At 43.5% G+C, this 26,455-nt stretch overlaps 2 long non-coding RNA genes across 2 annotated transcripts in view; both read left to right on the plus strand.

The window, feature by feature from the left end:
- LOC138849411 (uncharacterized) overlaps positions 1 to 26,455 on the plus strand; it is a 410,778-nt gene that overhangs the window by 224,762 nt on the left and 159,561 nt on the right. The window lies entirely within an intron of this gene.
- LOC149127220 (uncharacterized) lies at positions 6,834 to 22,928 on the plus strand. The gene is made up of 4 exons (XR_016232147.1): positions 6,834 to 7,984; positions 21,665 to 21,808; positions 22,006 to 22,065; positions 22,257 to 22,928. It is a non-coding gene; the product is annotated as an uncharacterized LOC149127220 (long non-coding RNA).

The following is a 26,455-nucleotide window of genomic DNA, read 5'->3' on the forward strand; positions in this document are numbered from 1 at the left end:
GCCTATGCTGTAACTTGGGGGGCAATGCTGGGCTCCCGCACATGACAGAGTGGAAGAGAGTGTGTGGCCGCCACCTCCTTTGCTGTTGGTCACCTTTACATTTCTGCAAGATGGTTCTCATCTTCTTTCTTGTTACAGCCAAAGTTTTTTTTTCCTTATTGGATCTGCATCTGCTCTTCCTCTCCTTTGCCTCTCTTCTAAACTCTTGAATAAGCTTAATTTTATGTAGGAACAAAACTGTTTGGTTCTCCTGCATCCTCCTATTGCTGTGGTCTTTTTTTTATTATTTTTGACAGGCAGAGTAGACAGTGAGAGAGAGAGAGAGAGAGACAGAGAGAAAGGTCTTCGTTTTCTGTTGGTTCACCCCCCAATGTCCACTGTGGCTGGCGCACCACGCTGATCTGAAGCCAGGAGCCAGGTGCTTTTCCTGGTCTCCCATGTGGGTGTAGGGCCCAAGCACTTGGGCCATCTTCCACTGCCTTCCTGGGCCACAGCAGAGAGCTGGACTGGAAGAGAAGCAACCAGGACAGAATCCAGCGGCCCAACCGGGACTAGAACCCGGTGTGCTGCCGCCACGGGCAGAGGATTAGCCTAGTGAGCTGCAGCGCCGGCTTGCTGTGGTCTTCATTCCTCCCTCGTCGGAAGCAGGCTTCCTCAATGGGTCTTCACAGTGTCCTGCCTGCTCCTCAACTCTCTGCAGTTCCTCCCTTAGCACTTTCAAAGTTACTTCCTGCTAGGAGCGTCAGAAATCTCTTATTGATTATTTCTTGTGTCCTCTTCAGAATTAACTTACCTGGCCCTTCTCTAGTATTTAACATGGGGAGCTACTCCATAATTCTCCAAACTTCTTAGACGCTGCATCAACACGCTCTTGGGCTTTCTGTATACAACTTCTTAAAGTGGCCTTGCTCTTTGCTGGACGTCTGTGACAGATCCCCAGAATCGTTTCTGTAATCTCCTCCATCCATGTGGTCACGTCCCTCATGTAGTGCAACTCTGTGGATCCTTAATCAAGAGGTGGGACTTTTTTCCTGCATTCTTTTTTATTTTTTGACAGGCAGAGTGGACAGTGAGAGAGAGAGAGACAGAGAGAAAGGTCTTCCTTTGCCATTGGTTCACCCTCCAAATGGCCACCGTGGCCGGCGCACTGCGCTGATCCGATGGCAGGAGCCAGGTACTTATCCTGGTCTCCCATGGGGTGCAGGGCCCAAGGACTTGGGCCATCCTTCACTGCACTCCCTGGCCACAGCAGAGAGCTGGCCTGGAAGAGGGGCAACCGGGACAGAATCTGGCCCCCCGACCGGGACTAGAACCCGGTGTGCTGGTGCCGCAAGGCGGAGGATTAGCCTAGTGAGCCGCGGCGCCGGCCCCTGCATTCTTTGAATCTGGGAATTGCCACATGATTTACTTTAAGAAAATTAGCAAATAGGATTTAGAGAAAGTAGCGAATGTGGTGCAAGAAAGTGTGTTCCCAAAATGAGAGTTTCCTCTTCCCACTGTAGCTGGAACTCCGAGCCAGCAGTGTGAATGAACCTCTTGTAGCTACCCTGCTAGAGAGCTGACATGAAAGGGAATCAGGGTGTCTGGCCTGCCACTCACCGTAAGTGAGACCATGTGGGATGAATCGGTACATTTGAGTCAGCAACCTAGAATAGCCCTACAAATGAGGACAGGTGAGACCAGTAGAAGAACAACCTGAGCAGACATAGCCCAAATTGCAGAACTGTAAATTATGAGCACATAAAAGCTACTTGTTTGCTACACAGAAATAAATAACTGACAGTCTTTTTTTCCACTTAACTACTTCCATTTTAGTGTTTCCTTTGCAGTCTAAACATGCTGCTGTCATATTCTTGTCTCCAATTACTTCAATTAATATCAATATTCTAATGATTCCTGAGAGAGTATCTCCAAAGCAAATATTTATTCTGATTGCATAAAACCAACTCTCTATTGAATCTTGGCTGTGCTCCAAGCACCTCAAAATGATCACATTCCATATTGAATGTATCCCTGCTTCTTCTGTATTTCTTGATTTAGAGAGTAGAGCAAAAGCCTGCATTTTTTTCAGTCTCAAGAGAGGATCACTTATTTCCCTTTTTCCGTCTCTTACTCTCAACATTTAATCAATTACCAACTCTTACAAATATTCTTTCTTAAATTCTTTGAAAAATCATTCACCTCTACTTATCTGCATTTCTATTACTTCAGTTCTCACAGCCATAAGTTTCTGCTGGGATTACTTTCAATATCATCTTTACTTTTTTAAAGATTCATTTATTTATTTGAAAGGCAGAGTTACAGAGAGGCAGAGGCAGAGAGAGAGAGAGAGGTCTTCCATCCACTGGTTCACTCCCCAAATGGCCACAATGTCCAGAGCTGCACTGATCCGAAGCCAGGAGCCTGGAACTTCTTCTGGGTCTCCCACACGAATGCAGGGGCCCAAGAACTTGGGCCATCTTCTGCTTTCCTAGGCCATAGCAGAGAGCTGGGTTGGAAGTAGAGCAGCTGGGACTTGAACCAGTGTCCATATGAGATGCTGGCACTGCAGGCTGCAGCTTTACCTGCTACACCACAGCACAGTCCCCTCAACATCTTCTTAAGTAGATGTACTTTAACCATCCAGCTGCCAGACAACCCATCCTTAAAAGCAGTATATGGTCTTCAACTTTTGTCTGTATTATGTTGTGTGTGTCTGAGTGTTATGTATGTATTATTTATGTCTACCATATAAGCACTTTAGCTCAAATTTTTTGCTTATGTTTTCCAAATCACCTTAATCTGAATTTTCCCCTATTTATTGATTATGGGAAGAAGTATGTTAAAATCTCACATTATGGAATTGTCGAACTCTTTGCATAGTTCTGTCAGGTTTTGCCTTTTATATGCTAAGCCTTTGCTTTTTAGGTACACACAGTTTTGAAATTGTTATATATTTCTAGAGAATTCAGCTTTTTATTATTATAAAGTACACTCTTTAATTGCTAATAATTTCTACATCAGTTTTTAGTTTGTGGACCTATTTTATGTGCAAATACCTTCTGAATGAACTGTTTTTACAATTATCTTATAGCTTCTTTTTACCCTAAAGTTTTAGTTATATTTTTATCTTTAAACTGGTAAAATTAGTCCATTTCCATTCATAGTGTTCACTGATATATTTCGATTTACTTGTACTCTTATTTTGTATTTTCAATTTTCTCTCTTTGATTTTCTGTTTTCTTGGATGATAACCTGCGCCTCTCATTATTTATTAGTTTTCTTCTACTATTTTGTAAGTTTTTTATTCCATTTATTTAATTGGTTGTTCTAGAAGTTTTAATTGCATGTTTAACTTGACAAAGCCTAAAATCAATCAAAACTTTGTGCCTTCCTCCCCAATATAAAAAAGCTTAAAATATTTAATTCCTAAATATTTTCCAAGAATTTATATAATATTTCTTTGAAATAATTTTTGATTTTTGATGTGTAGTTCATATTTACCATACACATGAGACATTACTATCACTGTTCTATATAATTACATATGCTTAGTTTTACTCATGTATTTATCATTTTTTTGTTTACTATCTTTATAAAATCTTTCTTCCATTTGAAATCATTTTGTTTCTAAAGTGTATTTTTAGTTGGAGTATGTTGGAAGCAAATCTAGGTTTTGTTTATCTGAAACTGTCTTTATCTCACTCCCATTCTTTTTTTTTTAAGATTTATTTATTTATTTGAAAGGCAGAGTTACAAAGACGAGGAGGCAGATAGGTCTTCCATCTGCTGGTTCACTCCACAGATGCCTGCAATGGCTGGAGCTGGGCTGATCTGAAGCCAGGAACCAGGAGCCAGGAGCCAAGAGCTTCTTTCAGGTCTTCCACACAGGTGCAGGAGCCCAAGGATTTGGGCCATTTTTTACTGCTTTCACAGGCCATAGCAAAGAGATAGATAGGAAGTGGAGCAGCTGGGACTTGAACCAGTGCCCATATGGGATGAAGGCACTGCAGGTGGTGGCTTTACCCACCATGCCACAGCGCTAGCTCCACTACCATTCTTTTAAAAAATTATTTATTTTATTTACTTGAAAGGCAGAGTGTCAGTGAGAGGGAGTGAGGGAGAGATGAAAGCGAGAGGTCTTCAAGCAGCTGGTTCACTTGCCAAATGACTGCAATGGCCAGGACTGGGTCAAGCTAAAATCAGGAGCAAGGAACAAAACCTGGGTCTCCCAGATGGGTGGCAGGGGTCCGAGTACTTGTGCTGTCTTCCACTGCTTTCCCTGGTGCATTAGCAGGGAGCTGGATCGGAACCAGAACCTCCAGGACTCTAACAGGCACGCTGCATGGTCGAGAGGCAGCGTAATCGGCTGTGCCACAATGCCTATTCTCTAAATATTACCTTGATGCTTATAGAATTCCTATTTGATGGCTTTTGCATGTCAGCACTTCAGTTGGATCCCGCTCTTAGTGCCAGGAGTTAGTGCCCAGCACAGGTGCCATGGCTCTGGAGGCCAGCTGTTTTCCTTTGGGGATGTTTAAAGACCTTGTCTAGCACTTGCTGTTTGGCAGATTCATTACAGAGTATCTTGGTGGTGGTGGTGGTGATGTTCTTTTAATTTATCCTACTCATATTAAGGTTGAGAGTACTCATGTATCTTTCATTATTCTGACAAAGTGTGTTACTGTCTCTTCAAATACTATGAATCTGCCCATTAGCTACTTTTAAAATTCCAATTAGGCATGTCTGATATCTTACCACCCTACTCTTCATGTCGCTTAACCTCTGAATATACCTTTTAAACCATCGCTGTGCTACATTATGGAGTAGTTTCTGCATTCACCTTCCAGGTTAAGTAATTCTTTCACTCTTGGGGCTATTCCCGTTTAGTGAGTCTTTCTTCAACCATGTCCAGCCTGCTGTTTAAGTTACCTTTTGAACTTTTATTTTCACTTATTATATTTGTCATTTCTAAAAGTTATCTTTGAAAGTTTTAAATATGCAGAGGCACTATTGAGGCTCATAATTTTGAAAATTTATTCATTCATGTATTCTATATGAAACTAACCATTCAAAAATCTAGATACTGTGCTTTTACTGTATTTTCTTCTTCTTTTTTTTTTGATACAGGCAGAGTTAGACAGTGAGAGAGAGAAAGACAGAGAGAAAGGTCTTCCTTCTGTTGGTTCACCCCTCAAATGGCTGCTACGGCTGGCGCACCGCGCTGATCCGAAGGCAGAAGCCAGGTGCTTCCTCTTGGTCTCCCATGCTGGTGCAGGGTCCAAGCACTTGGGCCATCCTCCACTGCACTCCCGGGCCACAGCAGAGAGCTGGACTGGAAGAGGAGCAACCAGGACAGAACCGGCACCCCAACCTGGACTAGAACCCGGGGTGCCAGTGCTGCAGGTGGAGGATTAACCTAGAGAGCTGCGGCGCCAGCCTGTGCTTTACTGTCTTTTCTGCCTAAAGGAAGTGAAGCAATTGCTATTCATTGGAGTATTTTGAAGATTAAATTATTTACTGAATGCAAAATTCTCAGATGAGTCCCTAGCATACCATACTAGTAACAGTGTTAGTTATTGTTATTATTGCTGATGTTATTTGTAGAACTGATTTTATTATTTACTATGTCCCTCTAAGAGCTTTATTTTTCTCATGTGTTAAGTACTTTTTGATTACAAGCCTATGTTCCTTGATATACTGTCAGTGGAAATTTCTTAAGGCGTCTCTGTAAGCTTGTCATCATTAGGGTCCTATATTTCTGTGGGTGTCGCTAACTTCAGGTCCCGTCCTGTGATGGTCCTATATCTTCAAGGCCATCTGCTGGGAAGTAAGTGCTGAACTGAATGTGTTCTTTTATTTTCTGGTCATTTTTTATTAACTTTCTTGCTATCTCAGCCCTCCCTTGAGAATGCATTCTGTGTATTTTATCCAGAATTTGTAGGTGTTTTGAACCCAACGGGAAGTGATTGTAAATATTTCAGGCTTTGCAGGTCACAGGGTCTCTGTTGTAACTACTAACTGTTGGTGTAGCACAAACACAGCCTAGATACTGTGGAAATAAATGGGTGTGACCGCATTGCCACTAACCTTTACTACAAGGACGGGCGACTGAGCTGATGTGACCCATCGGCTTTTGTTTCCCGATCTCTGTCGTGTAACACAAGCTGGCAAAAGACGTCATTAGAAGCAGCTTTTTGGGCCGGCGCTGTGGCTCACTAGGCTAATCCTCCGCCTTGCGGCGCCAGCACACTGGGTTCTTGTCCCGGTCGGGGCGCCGGATTCTGTCCCGGTTGCCCCTCTTCCAGGCCAGCTCTCTGCTGTGGCCAGGGAGTGCAGTGGAGGATGGCCCAAGTCATTGGGCCCTGCACCCCATGGGAGACCAGGATAAGTACCTGGCTCCTGCCATTGGATCAGCACGGTGCGCCGGCCACAGCGCACCAGCTGCAGCGGCCATTGGAGGGTGAACCAACGGCAAAAAGGAAGACCTTTCTCTCTCTCTCTCTCACTGTCCACTCTGCCTGTCAAAAAATAAAAAAAAAAAAAAGAAGAAGCTTTTTGAAAGCTGGCCCTGAAACTCTTGGCAGTGATAGCAAAAGGGGAACCTGATTGAAATCCAAAGCTTTTACTTCTGTTTGGAAATTGAAGTCTTATAGGAGCACATCCTATACGGGTTTCCCCCAGGAGACAGCCCATGTTAGAGCCGCTAGGGGTTGGGCACAACTAGAACTGAGATGCAGAGGGAATTTCACTCCTGTGTTTGCCTTTCTTTCTCAGGGCGGGTCTCCTGTGGGGTGCGTGGAATGAATGCTGCTGGGGCACAGATGCTTGGAGTTCTCTTTGTATTCTGCATCCTGCTCATTGCTCATTAGTGCCGGCACAACCTTCCATCAAGCATAGCCCCCTCTGCCGAGACCATCTTTCCATATCCTCAATGATGGTAGAGGCCGGTATAATTGTTTCTCTTCCTGTTTAAACCCACCTAGGCCCTCACTATGAATTATCAGTATGTTTTGACCGACTCCATGGGCCCAAGAAACAACACCATGGTCACAATGAACTGAAAAGAGGGTCAAAAGACAGGTGGGTGCGTTGCACCATTTCCTTAGATTGGAGCACTGACATCTTCCGTTTGCAACAAAGACAGCTTTGATTCCGTTTCTGGCAACGTCAACCTTTCTGTTGAGCTGGCTGTGAAGTGCGTTTTAGGGAGCGCAGGTGCTGGGAGTTGAAGGTTGCAGGCAGGAGGAGCATGTGGGGCTACAGGTGCAGAAGGGAATTTTTATTAGGATGCAGTTCTAAATGCAGTTGCTGTGACACTGGGCTTTGCCGTTTCAGTATGTGAAGCCCTTCGGAAATCTGGCATTTCTATGGGCATGTTGTTAGCGCCGAGCCAGGGGGGCTGTCAGCTCCGAGGTTAATCGTGCTCATTAACAAAAAGAACACAGGCCCCAGACACGGCCTCTGCAGAGTGGCGGTCTTTCCCTGGCTTTCATCAGGGTGACTTTGAAAAGGTTGCAGACACGTGGCGCCTTTCACTTTAAACATTGAAACCACGACTTCTTAACTGTTTTTAAAGTTTAAGGAGTCCACGGTGGCCAAGGACAGGGCATTTTTGCCTTCCTAAGAAAACCCGGCTGGCGAGAAGCCTTGATCTTCAAGCCTGCTCTTCCCTCTCGCTCCTCGTCCCTGTATCCTAACTCTTTCCATCTTGACACTTATTTTAAAGCCCTCCTCCCAGCCAAAACCCACGCCTTTTCCCGGAGTCTGTTGTGGAGGAACAGACTGGAAGGCATCTGCCTCTCTCCTTATTTTTTTAAAATTCCTCTGAACGATAGAGCCAAGTCGCCACACCACAGCTCCCACTCCCTGAGCAAACCAAATGGCGGCTGCCGGCAGCATATTGACAGCTTGTTAATGGAGGAATCCTTGACAGTATGACAACCTGCCTGGGCTGCCTCGGGAAGCCAGAGCCGCCCCCACACAAACCCCCAGTAATTAACAGGTGGGGAAAAATAGCAAGGAACTGCTGCTGAGGAGGGGAGAAAGACTCAAGCAAATGAATTATGTATATTAAAAAAACTGTTTTTGCAATTCCTTTCCTAGTTCTTGCTAGCAAACTCTCTTGGAAAGTGCTTCGACTTTGAGGTCAGAGGAGCCTGGGGTTGAATGTGCGTTTGGCCACCAACCGATTGTGTTTGAGTGAATTCCCTCATTGAACCTCAGTGTGTGACTAGTAACGTGGTAGGATTCTGTGTGTGAAGGCACAGTCGTCAATGTCACATCTCAGCATTCAATTATTAATTTTTTTTATGATGATGGGTTTGCCAAATTGTTCTTGTAGTTGTTGGGTTTTGTTTTGATGTGAGGCTGTGTGTGTGTGTGCACGCATGCATTAAATTTGAAATGATGTACTCCAGGTGACCCTCTTTATCGCTCATCAGCCTTTTTTACTTAAAATTGTTTCATGTCATGTTACTTTATGTGCTGGTATGTCTCTCTCTGGTGTGTGTGTGCACATGCACATGTATGTCATAACTTATCTCTGGTGTGTGTGTGTGCATGTATGCATGTGTGTCATAATTTATCTCATATTCTATGTTCTCATATTTCATGGGGCTAGGGTTGAATCGGAGGGTTACAGAAATGTGGCAGGCTTGGGTTAGCTGTTGCTTGGTCAAGGTGTCCATGCTGGTCAAGGTGTCCATGCTTGTCAAGGTGTCCATGCTGGTCAAGGTGTCTATGCTGGTCAAGGTGTCCGTGCTGGTCAAGGTGTCTATGCTGGTCAAGGTGTTCGTGCTGGTCAAGGTGTCTGTGCTGGTCAAGGTGTCTATGCTGGTCAAGGTGTCTATGCTGGTCTAGGTGTCTATGCTGGTCAAGGTGTCTATGCTGGTCAAGGTGTCCATGCTGGTCAAGGTGTCTATGCTGGTCAAGGTGTCCGTGCTGGTCAAGGTGTCCATGCTGGTCAAGGTGTCTATGCTGGTCAAGGTGTCCATGCTTGTCAAGGTTTCCATGCTGGTCAAGGTGTCCGTGCTGGACAAGGTGTCTATGCTGGTCAAGGTGTCCGTGCTGGTCAAGGTGTCCGTGCTGGTCAAGGTGTCTATGCTGTATCAAGATGTCCATGCTGTATCAAGCTGTCTATGCTGGTCAAGGTGACTATGCTGGTCAAGTTGTCCATGCTGGTCAAGGTGTCTATGCTGGTCAAGGTGTCTATGCTGTGTCAAGGTGTCTATGCTGTGTCAAGGTGTCTATGCTGTGTCAAGGTGTCCATGCTTGTCAAGGTGTCTATGCTGGTCAAGGTGTCTATGCTGGTCAAGGTGTCTATGCTGGTCAAGGTGTCTATGCTGTGTCAAGGTGTCCATGCTTGTCAAGGTGTCCATGCTGGTCAATGTGGCTATGCTGGGTCATTGTGGCTATGCTGGGTCATTGTGTCTATGCTGGGTCATTGTGTCTATGCTGGGTCAAGGTGTCCATGCTTGTCAAGGGTCTATGCTGGCTCAATGTAGTTATGCTGGGTCATTGTGGCTATGCTGGGTCAAGGTGGCTATGCTGGCTGAGCTGACCTCACAGCTTCTACCACAGCTTCCTAAACCCCCAAATAAAATCACATAGACTCCAACGAAGAAAGCCTCTTGCAGTTGCATGTGCTGGCCCCAGTCACACCAGTCTAAATGTTTCCCTCTCAGCTCTGATCTACACTGGAAAACATACAGATGGAATTTTTTAAAACTTAGCTCTGTACCACTTGATTCATCACTCAGGAGGGCACTTAATTTAGGGGACATTCAAGATTCTTTAAAATAGCTGTTTTTAAACTTTGGGTCTTAGATCCCTTTATGAATGTGGTGAAGGCTATGGACTCTCTCCTTAGGAAAAAATGCACAAAGGATTTTCAACTTCTTGTATTTCCTAATGTTCCAGAGGCTGCAAGTAAAGGACGGTTGTTTACATACTCATGCATTAAGGGATAAAAGGTGGGATGTGGAACTTAAATAATGCAAATTTACTTGTCTGATGTCAGACTGAGTCATCTGGAAGAGAGTTTGCTAACTACCATGGTCTAAAATGAGATTAGATTCCCAAGTGAGGCCTGGGCCTTGAGCTGGACTCTCTGTATGCACTGGAAATAGAGCTGAGGACTGAACAAAAAAGTTTAGAACCAGTGAACTCACATGGCCCCAGAAAAAATGCTGGGGAAACAGCCCCCAAGGCAGGCCTCTATAACTCAGGGCACGCCCAGCGTACCCCCAAGACAATACCCATGGAAGATAAGCTGAAGGGAAAATACAACAGAACACTGAGGAACACACCCCCCCACCATGACAGTCAGCAGGTGCATCAAAAGGAGTATTCGTACCCAAGAAAGTAGAAGTAATGAAATCAGATGAAGTGGTATATTAATGAAGATATACTGAACGTATCCAAAGTTTAAAACAGGATCAAATAAAAAAATGAGATAATGGAATAGGACAGAAAAAAAATGAAGGAAAAAGGTAACTATTTTTCAGAAATGAAAAATATTGCTATGGATACTGGGTAATCTTTAAGTATAATTTAAAAGGTAGACTAGACAAGACTAAAGAGGAGATAAGTAAAATGGAGAAACTTACCTGGGGAAAGAATCCAGAAGGCAGCAGAGGCTAAGTGACGGGAACTATGGCAGGGAGGTTGAGGGATGAAGGATTGTGCAGTTTCGCCCTAAGTATACTAATGGAACCACAACATTCAGAGAGGGTAGGCTACCTAAAGCAGCTGCTGTCACACAAATGCAGATTCTCAACCCCAGGAACAGATGTCAGGAAGTAAAAAAGGAAAAGGAGAGAGCTCTCCAAGGTACTGAGACTAAAACTGTGTATCTATCTCATTAATGTAAATGATACAAAAAATAAAACAACAAAAAAAGACAAAACTCACAAGAAATATGCTCAATTGTTGAGTTTATTCTGGTTGGCAAAATTGAAAGACAGTTATTTTTATCTTAATACTTCTGCATTATTTATATTTCCTTCAATATATGTGATTTATTTATATAATACAAATGAATATGGAAAACAGTAGTCTGACATGGTAGCACAGGGAAGCATCTGTTCACATTAAGACCATTCTTTAAGGCTTAGTTACAATAGGATTTCACTTACGAAGGTGCCACCTTTTACCTTCACCTCTAGGGCAAATTCATCCATTAGTCACAGGAAGTATACAGTATCGAGGGCCCAGGACACTTTTAGGGTCCATGACGGGTTTTAATTTTAATTGCTTTCAAAGTCAGAGGGTAAAGATGAACATAATGATAACAAATATGTAGTAATGAATCCACCCTGGATTATGTTTGTGTGTGTGTGTGTGTGTGTGTGTCTTAAATAGAGGAAGGGGTGCATGAATGCAGAAATACCCACAGTTGTGGTAAATGTGTTTTGCAGTGGGTTAAGCTGCTGCATGGAATACTTGCATCTTGTATCAAAGTGCCTGGTTCAAGTCCAAGCTATTGTGTGCTTCTGATCCAACTTCTTAACATGCCTGGTATACAGTTAGATAAAGGCCTGAGTACTTGGATCCCTCCCACCCACATTGGAGACCCAGATGGAGCTCCTTGCTCCTGGCTTCAGCCTGGCCTAGCCCTGGCTCTTGTGGGCATTTGGGAAATGAACCAATGGATAGATGACTCTCTCTCTCTCTCTCTTGTTCTCTCTCACTCACTCTCTCTCTCGCTCTTTCTCTCACTTTCTCTCACTCTCCTCTCTCTGTCACTCTGCCTATCAAATAAATAAATTAATCTTTAAAAAAACCAGTTGCTACAGCCCACGGAAGTTGTAAAACAGTCCTTCTCTGGCTCTCTATGAATTTTGGTTTCCCTGAATGCAAAGCCTGACAGGCAGATATGAGTGTACAGAGAGAGAAGGGTAGAAGAAAAGCCAGTTAAGGCAAGTGTTCTCAGGGCATCGTTGTGGGAGCCCGGTTCAGCTTCCCCCTCTATTTCAAAGGGTACACACATGCCTCCCTGAGTTTGTTCCCCATAAGAAGGATGGAAGGCTGTGGTGTTTATCCATGGACTGCTGTCCTCCACTTGCTGTGCCTTGTCCCTGGCAGTGGTGACCTCCTGTCTACGGGGCTCAAGGGCTCCCTGGCGCTGGAGCAGAGCCTGAAGCAGAAATCATGAAGTGCTTGCTCAAGCTGAGATGCCTGTTAGCATGGAGTGAGATTGCATGTCTGGGCACAGTTGGAGATAAAACCAGAGAAAGGCCAAGACAACGTGACTCAAAACATGAAGGGTGTCCGATAGAGCTCCCTGTTCAGTCTGACATCATCTGCAGTAAGGCAGCTCCTCTCGCATTTTATCTACACATCTGTAAGAGCTTATTTTGCATTGAGCCATGTTTCATGTTTCCCATGGTTTTGTGCCTTTGAAGTGTGCATTCCTTGAATTCATGAGCCATGTTCTTTCCACAGAACATTGTAGAAGGAGCTCAACAAATTTTGCTGATTTAATTTAACAAAGAGTTTTTTTGCTAGCATTTAGGAAATTGAGTTCAATCTTCATTTGGCAAATAGCATGCCATATGATATTAGGCAAACCGCTCAGTCCACCTGGAATCTTATGACTGCATGTATAAAATGAGGTGCGTCTGAAAGACCTTCTCCAGGGAGCCCTCAGGATCTAGTGTTGGTTACTCCCATCCACCAGGCTCCATTTAGCATTGCAGAGTTCCAACGTGCTCAGTGCTAGGACCTCGAATTACAGAGAAAAATGCAGCACAGTGTTACCGTGCAAGAGTGAAACATCTTTCAAGGAGGGAAGACATATGAAGAATTATAGCACAGTGTGACAGAAGTGAACACAGAAGGCTAGGTACACACCCAGTGTTATATGCAATCAAGCCTGGGGTGCATCAGGAGGACCCTTGCTGGGATGACAGCTGAGGTGATTATTAAAGGATGACTGATAGGCAATGGGAAGAATATGGGGAGGACAATGCATAGAGGTCTTGTTCAGGAAAGAGAGGCATCTGAGATGGCGGACAGCTGGCCGAGGAGGGTGGGGGGAGAAAGGAATGCTTCTAAGGCCCTCGCTCTTTGGGGCCTGTGCCATTCCAAGGCACAGAGAACAGTTGTTTGATGCTGTCACATAGAGCTTTTTCCATGCATGGAGCCCCAAGACTAGGGGAGAAGTGGTTATATGGACAAATCATGGCTTCCAAGGCGGAAGTCAAGGTATGTTTTTTTTCTGTTTGCTGGGAAGGGAGAACCACTTTCAGTTTATTGTATATTTATTATTAAGCAGCACTGTGGAAATGGATTTAACAGCCCCTGTAGCCACAGGCTGATGGGAAGAAGAGGCTATATTAGCCACTAGACAGGTCTCCAGTCAATTTATGTATGTTCAATCCATCCAATGCTGTTCTCTTTGAGAGAAATGAGTACATTTCTTTCCAGAAATCAAAGTCCCTGCTATTTTCTCCCTATTTATGGTGATCAGGTATTTGTGTTACTCCAGGTGAAAACCCCGGAAATGGCTTGTAGAGGCAGCTCTTCATGCTAAGTGCACTGAGGGAAGGGATATGGCAGGGATTCTTCTCCTCTGGATGGAAATGATGACATTTTCCCCTTCCTGTCCGGTGTGAGTAAGAGATCACCTCGTAATTTTGCCTCCTAGAGTCATTTTCTGCTTCAGGAAGAAATGTTCTTTGCTGATAAAAACACTCACGACTCGTAAAAGCCTTCCTGCAAAGGCCTCTGTTTTCCGAGGGATGGCCAAGAGCCCCTGTTTCAATATCTGGCTTCATTATAGGAGAGTAACAAAAGACAGAAGTTACTGAAGTGGTGGCTGGAACGTGCAGCCTTCCCAGTGCTGCCCTGAAGGACACAGTGCAGAAACGCGGCGGGGTGACTGCATATTTGTGGAGCTCATTTTTCTTTTTCAGCAAAGTTGGTGCAGAATCTGAAATAGGTGTTGACTGCAGATATGGACACCGATTCTTTGTTCCTGGTGCTTGTTATGGGTATATAGTGACTACCAAAACTACCCAACCATAAATCTGACCTCCTATTTTTCTGTTGTATTGTGGATTTTTCAGTCTTAGTTCCAGTTGACTCCTTGCCCTTAAAATGAAGGGAGCAGACTGAAGGGAATAAGAATGAAATTCAGCCAAGTGCAGTCACTATTTCATTAGTTCTTTTACTAATGACTAGACTAAGTATTTTATATATACTATCAATTCCATTAAGACACATTAATAAAAAAATCAAGTGAGTCATTTGCTGTGAGGATTAAAATCCTATTGTGTAATAGTCACCAGAATATGAGGAAATTAGGCATTTCATCACCCCAAGTATGTAGATGAGCCAGTGAAGATTGCTATCCATTGCCTGGAGTTAATTCATAGGTGACAAGGCAGGAGTCTGAGCTAGGTTTGTCTGACTAAAGCTTATGCTGAGGGCTGCACAGATCACACCGCAGTCACTCAGTAAGTACTTATAAAGCAGAATTTCTTTTTTTTATTTTTTTAAAGGCAGAGTTAGTGAGAGAGAGAGAGACAGAGAGAAATGTCTTCCTTTTTCCATTGGTTCACCTCCCAAAGTGGCTGCTACGGCCAGCGTGTTGTAGCTGGCGCACTGCGCCTATCCAAAGCCAAGAGCCAGGTGCTTCCTCCTGGTCTCCCATGGGGTGCAGGGCCCAAGCACTTGGACCATCCTCCACTGCCTTCCCTGGCCACAGCAGAGAGCTGGACTGGAAGAGGAGCAACCGGGACAGAATCCGGTGCCCCGACCAGGACAAAACCCGGGGTGCTGGTGCTGCAGGAGGAGGATTAGCCTAGTGAGCCACGGCGCCGACTACAGAGCTTCTATGGAAGCAACCATGATGGTCTCAGCGAGGATCGGCCTAGGGCAAGGGGGAGCTGTTACTCTCAGAATGTCTTTGTTTTCCCATTCGTTGATTCAGTTTCCAAATACTTTTTTTAGGTCTATCTGCCTATGAGGATACTACATTATGAGATTTAGAGATGAACTTTTCTGGGATGGCCTAGGGTAAACAAAACAATAAATAATTATTGTGCAGGAGTCTATATATCAACTCAGGTATAGTTTTAGTATGTAGTTTAGGTATAGCTAAATATCAACCACCTCTGTAACTTTGTGTCTTTATTGTATTTTATTATTATCTTTCGTGGTTACTGGGGTCTTTGACTCAGCTTGGGAGCGTTGTGCTTTTATAGCACAGTGGTGGGTGAGACTGTGGTCATTTGAAGACTCTTCACTTCCCTGTCTAATTCCTGGGGCTACTATGACAGATGTCTCTATCTTTGTGTGAAATTGCCACATCGCTAGCTTGGGATTCCTCACAGCATAGCAAAGTTGGAAGTTCCTAGGGACTGGCTTCCTTTGCAGTAAACCTTCCAAGAAACAGAGTTGGAAGCTGCAATGCTTTTTTTGACTAAATGTCAGAAATTATATCATGTCACTCCCACGGCATTCTGTTGGCTATCAGTGACTCCCAGATTCAGCTCAGATCCGAAGGACGGGCATCTACAAAAGCATGAATATTGAGAGGCACGGCTCATTGTGGGACCATCTTTGGAAACTAGCTGTTACGGGTGTGTACCATGTGCTGTGAGTGACAGGCCAACTTTACCTAAGGGACCAGGAAGTTCAGCCTGAGGAGACGCTTGATGAAGGCAGAGTCGTTGTTGTAAGCCACGAAGTTAAGAGTTTGGTGAAGGGGGCTGGCGCTGTGGCACAGTGGGTTAAAGCCCCAGCCTGCAGCATTGACATCCCATGTGGGCGCCGGTTCAAATCCTGGCTTGCTCCTCTTCCATTCCAGTTCTCTGCTATGGCCTGGGAAAGCAGTGGAAGATGGCCCAAGTCCTTGGGCCCCTGCACCCGCATGGGAGACTTGGAGGAACCTCCTGGCTCCTGGCTTCAGATCAGCTCAGCTCTGGCCATTGCGGTCACTTGGGGGAGTAAATCAGCAGAATGGAAGACCTCTCTCTCTCTCTCTCTCTCTCTCTCTCTCTCTCTGCCTCTCCTTCTTTCTCTGTGTAACTCTTACTTCAAGATAAATAAAATAATTCTTAAAAAAAAAGAATTTGGTGAAGTCTGAGAAATTAAGTTGAACAATAGAGTATATGAGTATGGCGGGATGTGTAAAGAGTATCACAAGGCATAGAGGTTAGCAACAGTGAGAATCTGACCATGCAGGGAACGTTGTCTTTAATGAGTGGGAGAAGAAGAATCATTGAAACATTTAAAGCACTTAAGGTGTGCAAAACTAAAACTTCCATAATAGAAATGTCATCTTGTTTGTAGTATAGATGACAGGTAGGAGACAGCAATGGTGGGGTAATGGAAACAAACATGCAGCCTGGAGATTATCTTGGTCTGGTTTTGTCTCTCAGTCGCAACAATAGCAGCTAACTGCTCACACGTGCACCCCCTTTTTTCCTGGGAATTTCTCTCCCTTAATATTGCCTGGGAGGTTATGGCCACTCTGTGGAGCAGCCCACAGCCCATGAGTGACAGACATGGGGAAGCCACTGGCTGCTCCCTTGCTACCGAGTGCTGCCATTCATGCTGCAAAGCCCTGCATGGGTTATGGTTGATGTTAGAGTTCAGGGAGCTCACTTTCATGCAGCTTATGTCTGTGCCTTAGCTTGCTGGTCTCAGTCCTCGTCCCCTCTCAGCAACCACCTGTACAAGAACCTCAGACTCAAATCTACATCTGGGAAACCTGACCTGGAGTTTGTACTCTTGCATAGGTTGCTTGGGGCGGGGGAGGGGGGAAACGAGTTCTTTTGTGGTGAAGAACTGTTCTAAGAATAGTAGGTTCTCCTGGTAAAGTCAAAGTGAGTTGTGCGTGGGATGTTTAAGAGGAGCAGGAGCCTGGGTGGGAGGGAGCACAGAGCGGGAAGTATTGCCATGCTAAATCTGTATGTATGAAAGACATGGAATTTGTTCACCTAAAAATTTTTAAAAAAGTAAAACAGATAAAGAAAATGTTAAAAAAAAGATGGATTTCAAAATTACAACATGTGATAAGGTACCTGAGCTTTGAATTTTGGAACAAAACTTGCTAGTTTTAATCCCAGCTGTATTATCTGCTCACTGTATCATCTTGGGGCAAATTATTTAATATTCTGGTGATTCAGTTTCCCCATTTATAAAATAGGGAGAATGATAGTCCTGATCTAGAACAGTTATTAAGTGAGTTTGATTACTAAAATATAAAAGCTCCACCAGAAAATTCTGCCATTTATGGCCACTATTATATTCTTTTTTTTTTTTAAAGATTTTGTATTTATTTGACAGGCAGAGTTACAGACAGTGAGAGAGAGAGAGACAGAGAGAAAGGTCTTTCTTCCTTTGGTTCACTCCCCAAGTGGCTGCGATGGCTGGAGCTGTGCTGATCTGAAGCCAGAAGCCAGGTGCTTCCTCCTGGTCTCCCATGAAGGTGCAGGGCCCAAGCACTTGGGCCATCCTCCATGGCCCTCCCGGGCCACAGCAGAGAGCTGGACTGGAAGAAGCAGCTGGGACTAGAACCAGCACCCATGTGGGATGTCGGTGCTGCAGGCGGATGATTAACCTAGTGTGCCAAGGTGCTAGCCCCAGATCACTATTATATTCTTAACATTTAGATTAGTGCCTGACACATACTGATTCTCAATTAATGCTTTTGAATGAATACAAGTTAAATAATTAAAAGACCAGACAGCATAATTCCATTTTTAGGAATTTGTCTATAACAATATCATTGACATAAGTAAAATATTATTTTTTAGTAAAATATTATTAAAGACATAGTGATAAGTTATTTAAAGCAAAAGCTTATTTGAAATAGAAAATATTGGGAAAGTACACACACACATACCTTTCTCAAAAGAATACATCACAGTAAATTATACCTCACTTGAACATTGAAATATTATGCAGTCACTAAAAAGGAGGCAGTGGCAAAAGTACAGATATAAAATGATCTTTGACATACATTATGTTAAAAAGCAAGGTGCTGAGAAAAATCAAGGTGTAGTGCATATAGTGTGTTACTTATGGAAGAAGGTATATGCGTTTTTAAAATCCACGCAACTTTTGGTAGTACTCATTTTCCATAAATTTTTAAACAACTGCTCTATGCATGGATTTCAAATTTGTCTGAAGCAAGCTAAACTTATTTTTAATTCCATTTTCCATGAGCTTTTGGAAATCTTTTAATGTGTGTATTCACACACACACACACACACACACTTGTACACACGTACATTGTCTCTGGTAGGATTCACAGGTATTTGAAAACAGCATTTAATTGTGGGAAAGGGATCTGCCTAGCTGAGCTCAGGAGTGGAAAGGAGACTGATCATTTGCTCTTGATTTTTTTTTAATATGCAAGGTAAGTATATCTTGCTTAGAAATGGAAGAAACAACTCATAATTTTATTATTAATGGGCACACAAAAATTGTACACATTGATGGGATGTTATGTGATGTTGCAATGCGTGTACACATTGTATAGTGTGGAATCTGGGTAAACATGTTTATCTCAAGTATTTATCATTTCTGTATGGTGAAAACATTCAAAGTCCTGTCTTTGAGTCTTTACTTTAGAAAAATACACGTTTATTACCATAATTTTTTAAAGGTAGTTGATATTAGGCAGGAGTTGTCTGCGTAGGGTCAGAGGAGAGGAAGGGTGCGTTTTCACAAGTCTAGGAGAACACAGGGCATCCTGCAGACGCTCCATCTGTGGACTCAAGGCTGACAAGAGTGTGGCACTTTCTGCACAAGGGGGCGCTAGGCCCTTTACCTGGTAAATCCCCTGTGAACTGACCTCTAAAGATTGATTACAACTCAGCCTTCCACTCCTTTGGCTTGGAAAATTAGATTGAATACCATTAATTTTGATTACCAGACCTGAATTTTACATAAGCTTACTTAGCAGGCAGACACCCTTCGGATTTTTGTAAATAATGCCCTGAAAGTGTGCCTTCCTAAGGGGGGTAGAAGGTGTTGAGGGTAGGCCAGAAGTGCCTACTATGTGCCAGGACCCCTGCTGAGTAGTGGACTTGTACATAAAATTAGTTAACCCTCTCATCACCTCTTTGAGTAGGGGTCATTATCTCCATTTAAACAGAAAGAGGCTTGGGTGATTAAATGACTTGCCCCAGACTCACAAGAATAAAAGATGAGAGCCATGAGAGTCGAGGTATCTAATAGGTGCCATGGGCTACACTTGAGCTTGTGGCTACTTCATATTATCGTGTGTGTGTGTGTGTGTGTGAACAGCTTTGGATATGATATAAATTTGAGAAGGGCACTCTTACTTTACAACCAAGAGTGCTGTGGCTAACAGGGGAAGTGGGTTAGTCAGGTTGCACAGGACAAAGATGCAGCTGGGGCTGCCTTCTTGACCTTTGGATAACTGTCCTGGGGTTCCTTTATTTTAGCCATTCCTAAAGCTGTATCCTAATAAAACTGTACAAAGGATGCATTTCTCTTGGATCTAGTCTTACTGACCCTTTTATAGCCTTTATTTATTCTGAATCTTCTGTTTGGTTCCTCCTATCCTTCACTGGTAACTTGGTCTATGGGCATAAAAACAATCTACCAATTTTTATAATACATGCAGCTACAAATGTTTATAGTCACTTTCAGCTATCTCCAAAGTAGATGAAAAATCTCTGTTGAGAAAAGATCCAATCTTTCATTTGCTTTGACTTTCTAGACTTGTTGTTTCTGTGCCAGGCATGACTATACATGCTCATTCTGGCTTATCTGATTGAGTAATGATCTGGCATTCATTTAGGGACCTGTACAGAAGCCAGGAGTGCTGTTGCATCACTGTGTGGGTTACAGTAGAATATGAAGCACGAATCTTAGAACTATTCTTCCTATGGTAGGCAGAGGTATACAATGGCCCCAAGATTCCTCCCATATACCATGTGTAATTCCTCTCTCTGATTATGGGAAAAGACCTATGCATCTTCTGGACCTTGCTCCCATAATTATATTTTATGTGAATGTAAAGGGATTTTATAGATGTAATTACATTCTCAATTTGTTTTGATTTTGAGTTGATCAAAGGAGACTGTTTGGGCAGGCATGAAGATTTTTAAAGCAAGTTTAGGTCTTCTCTGAAGTTAGGAAGAATCCCCCTGACCTTGGGTTGCATAGGCATGAGGAGAAAAATTCTTCCAGCAATCTGAAGGATTTCATAGAAGATCCAAAGTTTCTGATGAGATCTTAGTCTTACTGTTATCTTGTTGCATCCTAAAACCCTGAACAGTGGACCTAGCTAAGACATGTTTCACATTGTCCTATAGAAATTGTGGCATGAGAAATTGGCTTTACGCTGTTAAACCTTTTAAAAGATTTGTTTATTTCAAAGGCAGAGTGCCAGAGAGCTAGAGAGCTGGAGTGAGAGTGAGAGTGAGAGTGAGAGAAAGAGACAGAGAGAGAGAGAGAGAGAGAGAGAATGAGAGACAGAGAGAGAGAGAGAGAAGAAAGAGAGATTCTCTATTTGCTGGTCCACTCCCCAAATGGACACAATGGCCTGGATTGGTTCATGCTGAAGCCAGAAGCACCAAACTCCATCTGGGTCTGCTACATGTGTGGCAGAGACCCAAGTTCTTGGGCCATCATCAGCTGCTTTCTCAGATGCATTAGCAGGGAGCTGGACAAGAAATGGAGCAGCCAGGACTCAAGGCTGTACTTTGATATGGAATGATGGTTTAACAACTACCGACTTAACTCTGTGGGTCATACCTTCACCTCAAGCTGCTAAATTTATGGTCATATGTTGCCCAACCTGGAAAACTAGTAGAGCTCTTGTGTCAGGGGAAGGATTGAGAATCCTGGTGGTGTGGTTGACAAATGACCCTGCACTGATTTCTCTCATCTTTCCATTCTTCTATATGTGAATATAAATATACATAAAGTCACATATAGTGTGACTTTCATTTGTGAGAATCTTCAAGGACAAGAATCTAAATGGATATAGGTGCTTTGTCTCACATTTGTCAGATTAATTTCCTTACGTCTCTTTTTATCCATCAGTGAGACATAAGCAGGTAGGGTTGGCGTGCGACTTTGTCCATTGGGAGGCACTAGCTAGGAAATTAGGCACAGTGGCTTATACAAATATAGCAATAATCTATGGGGTTTATGGATTGTTTGGGTATCTGTGGTGGATTGAAAGAACTTGATCAGTGGGCTACATGGCATTCTAATTCCACCAGTTAAGAGCTATGTGTCTTAGGTAAACCATTTAACTTTGTGATTCTTATTGCTTCACCAGTAGACCAGGGTGATAATAATAGACTAGTGGTGAGCACTAAAGGAGCCAATGCCTATGACTCATGTTGTTGCCTTCATTTGCTTTAATCTTGTTTAAGTCAGTCCCCTCTTATAAACTTTGGAGTGTCCTCACTCTGTTGACCAATTGAATTCTTGCAATTCTGGGAAGAAACTCTGCAAATGGTATTTGATTGGGAATGGGGAGTTTTCAGTGACAAAAGCAAGGAAAAATTTCCATTTCCTTTCAAGAGCAAAATGTCACCCCATTCTGCTTCGGTGAAGATTAAAGGAATTTGAATAAAATGTCAGTTTCTTTCTGAACTAATTTGGGAATCATAATGACATGCACAGTCTCAGCTGAACACATGAATATTTATAATTAAAAATGAAATTGTCCTTTTTTCAGATTGTGAAAGTGAACAGAAATCCCCAAAGGGTGTCCTAGGCCAGAAGAGCTGTTCATTTTAAGAAAAATTCTAAGATAAAGGAGCAAGAATAAACAACACCAAAGCCAGCTCTCCCACCCCCAACACAAAGGTGCCAGCTGCGGGTAGGTAAATAGCTGGCACACTGATAATGTCGCACCCGCCCTCTCTGCCTGGCTCGTGGTCAGAGGATGTGGGAGTTGTTTGTGCAGGGAGGCGAGGAGCTTTGAGGACCATTTTTGGGTACTTGCTGCTCCCACCCTCTGCTCCACTACCCTCCTCTGGACAGTCCTTTAGCTCACTTGCACACTTTGTTTTGCAGACATACTGAAACTTCTCAAAGTCCATGGGACAGGTCCACATTAAAGACATAAGACAGAATGTGAGTATGCACAGACAGAAATCAGGGACGTCCACAGGGGGTTAGTCTTCAGTTGGCAGCTGTTATGTCCGTGGTATAGAATGAGCACATGGAGGTTGAGAGATGTAATATATAGCTGCTCTTGATAAGATGTTAAAATATTTACAATCTTGCCTTAATTAGAATTTTTAATTTACATTTTTCAATTAAAGGATCTCTTCAGGATGTTTCCATATTCTTAGCAAGAAAAGAAACCGACTTTGCTGGAGTGGAAAATGTAAGGCTGTAGACCTGGGGTCGGCGCTCGGCAGCTTTTGAGAAGGCTGCCGTTTCTGGATCCGACTCTTGTTTGGATAAACTTGTAGCTGAACTTGATGACAATGAAGGAGATTATCCTAGCCATCAATTCTGTATCTATGATTCTTCTCCTGCATGTCCCAGTTCTCCAAACATTATGAAACTGTTATTCATTTTTTTTTCTGGGCCTGGAAGAAGAGATTGTGTTTGGGAGCAATGCCAAAGCTTATGTCAGTTAAAACTTTTTATCCTAAATAATCTTCTCTTTTTTCCTTAAACCTGGAGAGGCAGTTACTTCTGCTTTGCCTAAGTGAAGAGGAAACTGCTGAAGTGACCTGTTCTAGATTACTGAGCTTAATCGAGACACAGCTTTCATTAGTGAGAAGGTGGCGAATCTTACCAGTTCAGCAACTCAGCAGTTTCTTCCGGGAGCCTTTGGAAGTGTGGATGTCTTTTCTCCTTTTTGTCCGTTTGCTTCATTGGAGTTAATGGTTTCTTCCTGTAACAGTGCCGAGATTGACTTTCCTGGACACCACCTACATCCATTATCACAGTGACAGTGCCCTAATTGAAATGACATCTTAGAATTATTTCTTTAAAATTCATTGTTTAATTCAGTAAATTTAGTATTAATTAACGCCCACTGCCCTGGTATTTTGGTGTCTCATTTGTCGCTCTCATTTCTTGGTGCAGTACATGAAATCATAGGTCTATTTCATTTTATGGGTCTATGTCACTTTACAATTTCAATTTGCTTTGGTGGTAAGACTGGAAGTACAAAATGGACTGGTGTTTCACAATGGTCATGAGTTGAAAAGAGAACAAGAAGACAGAGAGGAGGAGGAGGAAGATGGGTTATCAGAACCTACTCACAGGGGAAGACCCTGGGTGCTGGAAAGGAATAGGGATCAAGGCTGGGATTTGCACGTGTCAGGCAGGGCTTCGAGAGTGATGCCAAGCATCTGTGTGCTTCACAGGATTTGTTTCAGGGGCTGGAAGGTGGGTTAAAGCTCAGGCCTGCAACGCCCCATCCCATATGGGCGCTGTTCGAGTCCTGCCTACTCTTCTTCCAGTCCAGCTCTCTGCTATGACCTGGGAAAGTGGTTGAAGATGACCTGAATGCTTAGGCCCCTGTACCCACATGGGAGAGCAGGAAGAAGCTCCTGGCTCCTGGCTTTAGATTGGCACAGATGCCATCTGGGGAGTGAACCAGTGGATGAAAAACCTTTCTGTCTCTGTCTCTACCTCTCTCTATAATTCTGTCTTTCAAATAAAAAAATAATTTTTAACAAAAGATTTGTTTCATTTGCATAATATTAAAAATGAGTTTCTCTATGTTTGTGCACACAAATACAGCTAACTCTATTTCCTAGCCTTGTGGGAAAATGGTAAGGTGTAGTTAATTAAATAACGTCATAAGAGTTATCATGCATCTTGTTAATACAAAAAGAAAAATGATTAAGTTATACTTGGAATATAGATTCTGGGTCCTAGTTATTAAATATGATTTTGGATTGAGTTTTCCCAGGAGACTCTGAGATAAGGATTTGAGACCAAGTAGAGCATTTGAGGTGATTGAAGAAGTATCCAAAGGTGAAACGTGAAACATAACTTTAAAAGCACACACGTTATTGTTGATTACCACATGGGCAACTGGAGCTCAGCCCTGCTGGGGAGTTCTGGGAAATGGTGCAGTGCACCCGTCAGAGCTATGCTGCCTGAGGGTTGAGAAAACTGAGTACCTGTTCACCAACTCCCATCTATTGTTGAGGATTGCTCCCAGGGGCACTAATCCCCTGGCACTTTTGGTCTTCCCAATGTGTGGGGGACACAAGAAAACCTTCAACTAGCTTTAGATTGCAGCAAGTATGTGCAGGGAAGATGACTGCCAAAGAAGTAGCAGTGGAACCTAACAGTCTCTACTTATGTTTAACAATTTGTCAATAGTTAGGCTCAAGTATCATTGAAGTTTAGAATTTGGGGCTGTTAGATCCTGGGATGCATTGCTGTGAGGTCAGTTACCATGCTGGGGGATGGTATACACCTCTCAGCTAGGCACAGTTTTTCTGCATGTAGTGGACATGGACATGCTGTTCCCTATCTCTGGGCCAATCCTATCTCTGGGCCAATGCACCTGTGTGGCTGCTAGGAGGGCCGCCTTCTCTAGAAAATTGCCTTGGGTTGATGGGAGCCACCTGTCCAAGGAAATACTATTCCTACAGACACAGCCCTCAGCCCCTGACTCAGGGTCCTGAGCTAGCCCTGCTTCCTGGAACATGGTTGCTTGTTCTACCTGTAAGAGTGACATCCACTTTTACCCTGCGTGATTCTGTGCCTCCTGATCTCATGCACCAGCGTTCTACCAGCCCTGGAAATCCTCTTTACTCTACTTTCATAAACTTTGAGAAGACCACTTGACACTTTGCCGAGTTGGTGGGTGATTAGAATTCATAGGTCTGAAGACCCAAAGTGGGGAATATTAATATGCATGTAGCCCGAGCCAGAGAGAGAAAGCAGTGCAGGTTTTTTCACATGTCTAAGATCTTATTATCCCAAGCACTTGGGCCATCCTTCACTGCTTTCCCAGGCCATAGCAGAGAGCTGGGTCAGAAGTGGAGCAGCCGGGACTCGAATCAGCACCCATATGAGATGCCGGCACTACAGGCTGCAGCTGCACCCGCTATGCCACAGCACTGGCCCCACCATGGAGTCTTTAGGGCATTGCAAGAAGTGGTTGTATTTGCTCTATACTTTTTACTTGACTTTAATTTAAATTCCACAAACATATGCTGAACACCTACCAAGTGCCAAGTACCATGGTAGGCCCTGGAGTGATGACAAAGATAAAGATGTTGTCCTGCCTTCGTACTTGTTGAGGAGCTCAGTATATAAACAACCTAGGAATACACGTGGAAGAAAAAATTCGAGCCAATTAGTCATTCCTGCACCTAGCTGTGGGAGCCCAGAAGGACAAGTGGTTAATTCTGGCTGCAGGGGATATGGAAGTGACATTGAATAATGAATACAACATTGATAGACAAGGAAAGGGGCCAGATTTATTTACCTTTGTAGGCAATACTAGAAAACAGGAAGCAGCTGTTCTTTATTTTCCTACAGTAGAGCTTTATCTGTATGTCAAGGAATATAGATATTTTGCATGTAGGAAAGATTCACTGAGATGCAAATGGGAGAAACATCTCGTAATTTGTAGAATTTCAGCCACAGGATGAATCATTATCTCTATCACTTGTTTTTCATGATTTAGTCACGTATGTATTAATTTTCTTATTTGTGATGCAGAGAGAGAGAGAGAGAGAGAGAGAGAGAGAGAGAGAGTCTTCCTGTCTGCTATTTCACTCCCCAAATACCAGCAACAACTGAGACTGGGCCAGGCCAAAGTCAGGAGCTGAGAACTCAATCCTGGTCTCTCATGTTGGCAGAATCTCCATCACTTGAGCCATCATTGTTGACTCCCAGCATCTGCGTTAGCAGAAAGCTGGGGTCAGGAGCCAGAGTTGGGCAAGGAACTCAGGTACTCCAATATTGGATAGGGGCATCTCAATGGGTGTCTTGACTGCTGGGCTAAATGTCTGCTTGCCTCACCCCGTGACTCTGTCTTGAAAGTCCAGGATTCCACGTGTGCAACATAGACAAAACCACAGAGGCACGATTGCACTACTGTTTCTGATCATCTGCCTACATTATCATGTGGCAATCATCTGTACTGACTATGTCCGGATGCAATCTGGGTGTTGGGGCCGCTGAAATAGACCGCTGGCATTTGACTGTTTCAGTTTAACAGACACGCGCTGTGTTTATATTGAGCAGAGTAATAATTCTTCCCATTAAAATGATTTACAAAAACTGTCACTCTGCACTTCTGCAACTTCATTGTAAAAGGATTTTGTAGGATTCTGTTTGTTAGCAGGGAAGGAAGAGAACAATATTGCCCTAGTTTTCCCTGCAGAGAGTAATGGGAAGTGACAGCCTAGAGGCAGGCTGAAATGGTGACAGCAGAAATAGTTCAGTGGTAAATGAGAAAGAGAATGATATTTACTGAACACCTGCTATGTTCCAGGCACAATGCTAAGCATGCTTTAGGTATCATTTCATT

This window comes from Oryctolagus cuniculus, chromosome 4 (assembly GCF_051225735.1).
Source record: "Oryctolagus cuniculus isolate XC-2025 breed Fujian yellow rabbit chromosome 4, ASM5122573v1, whole genome shotgun sequence".
NCBI lineage: Eukaryota > Metazoa > Chordata > Mammalia > Lagomorpha > Leporidae > Oryctolagus > Oryctolagus cuniculus.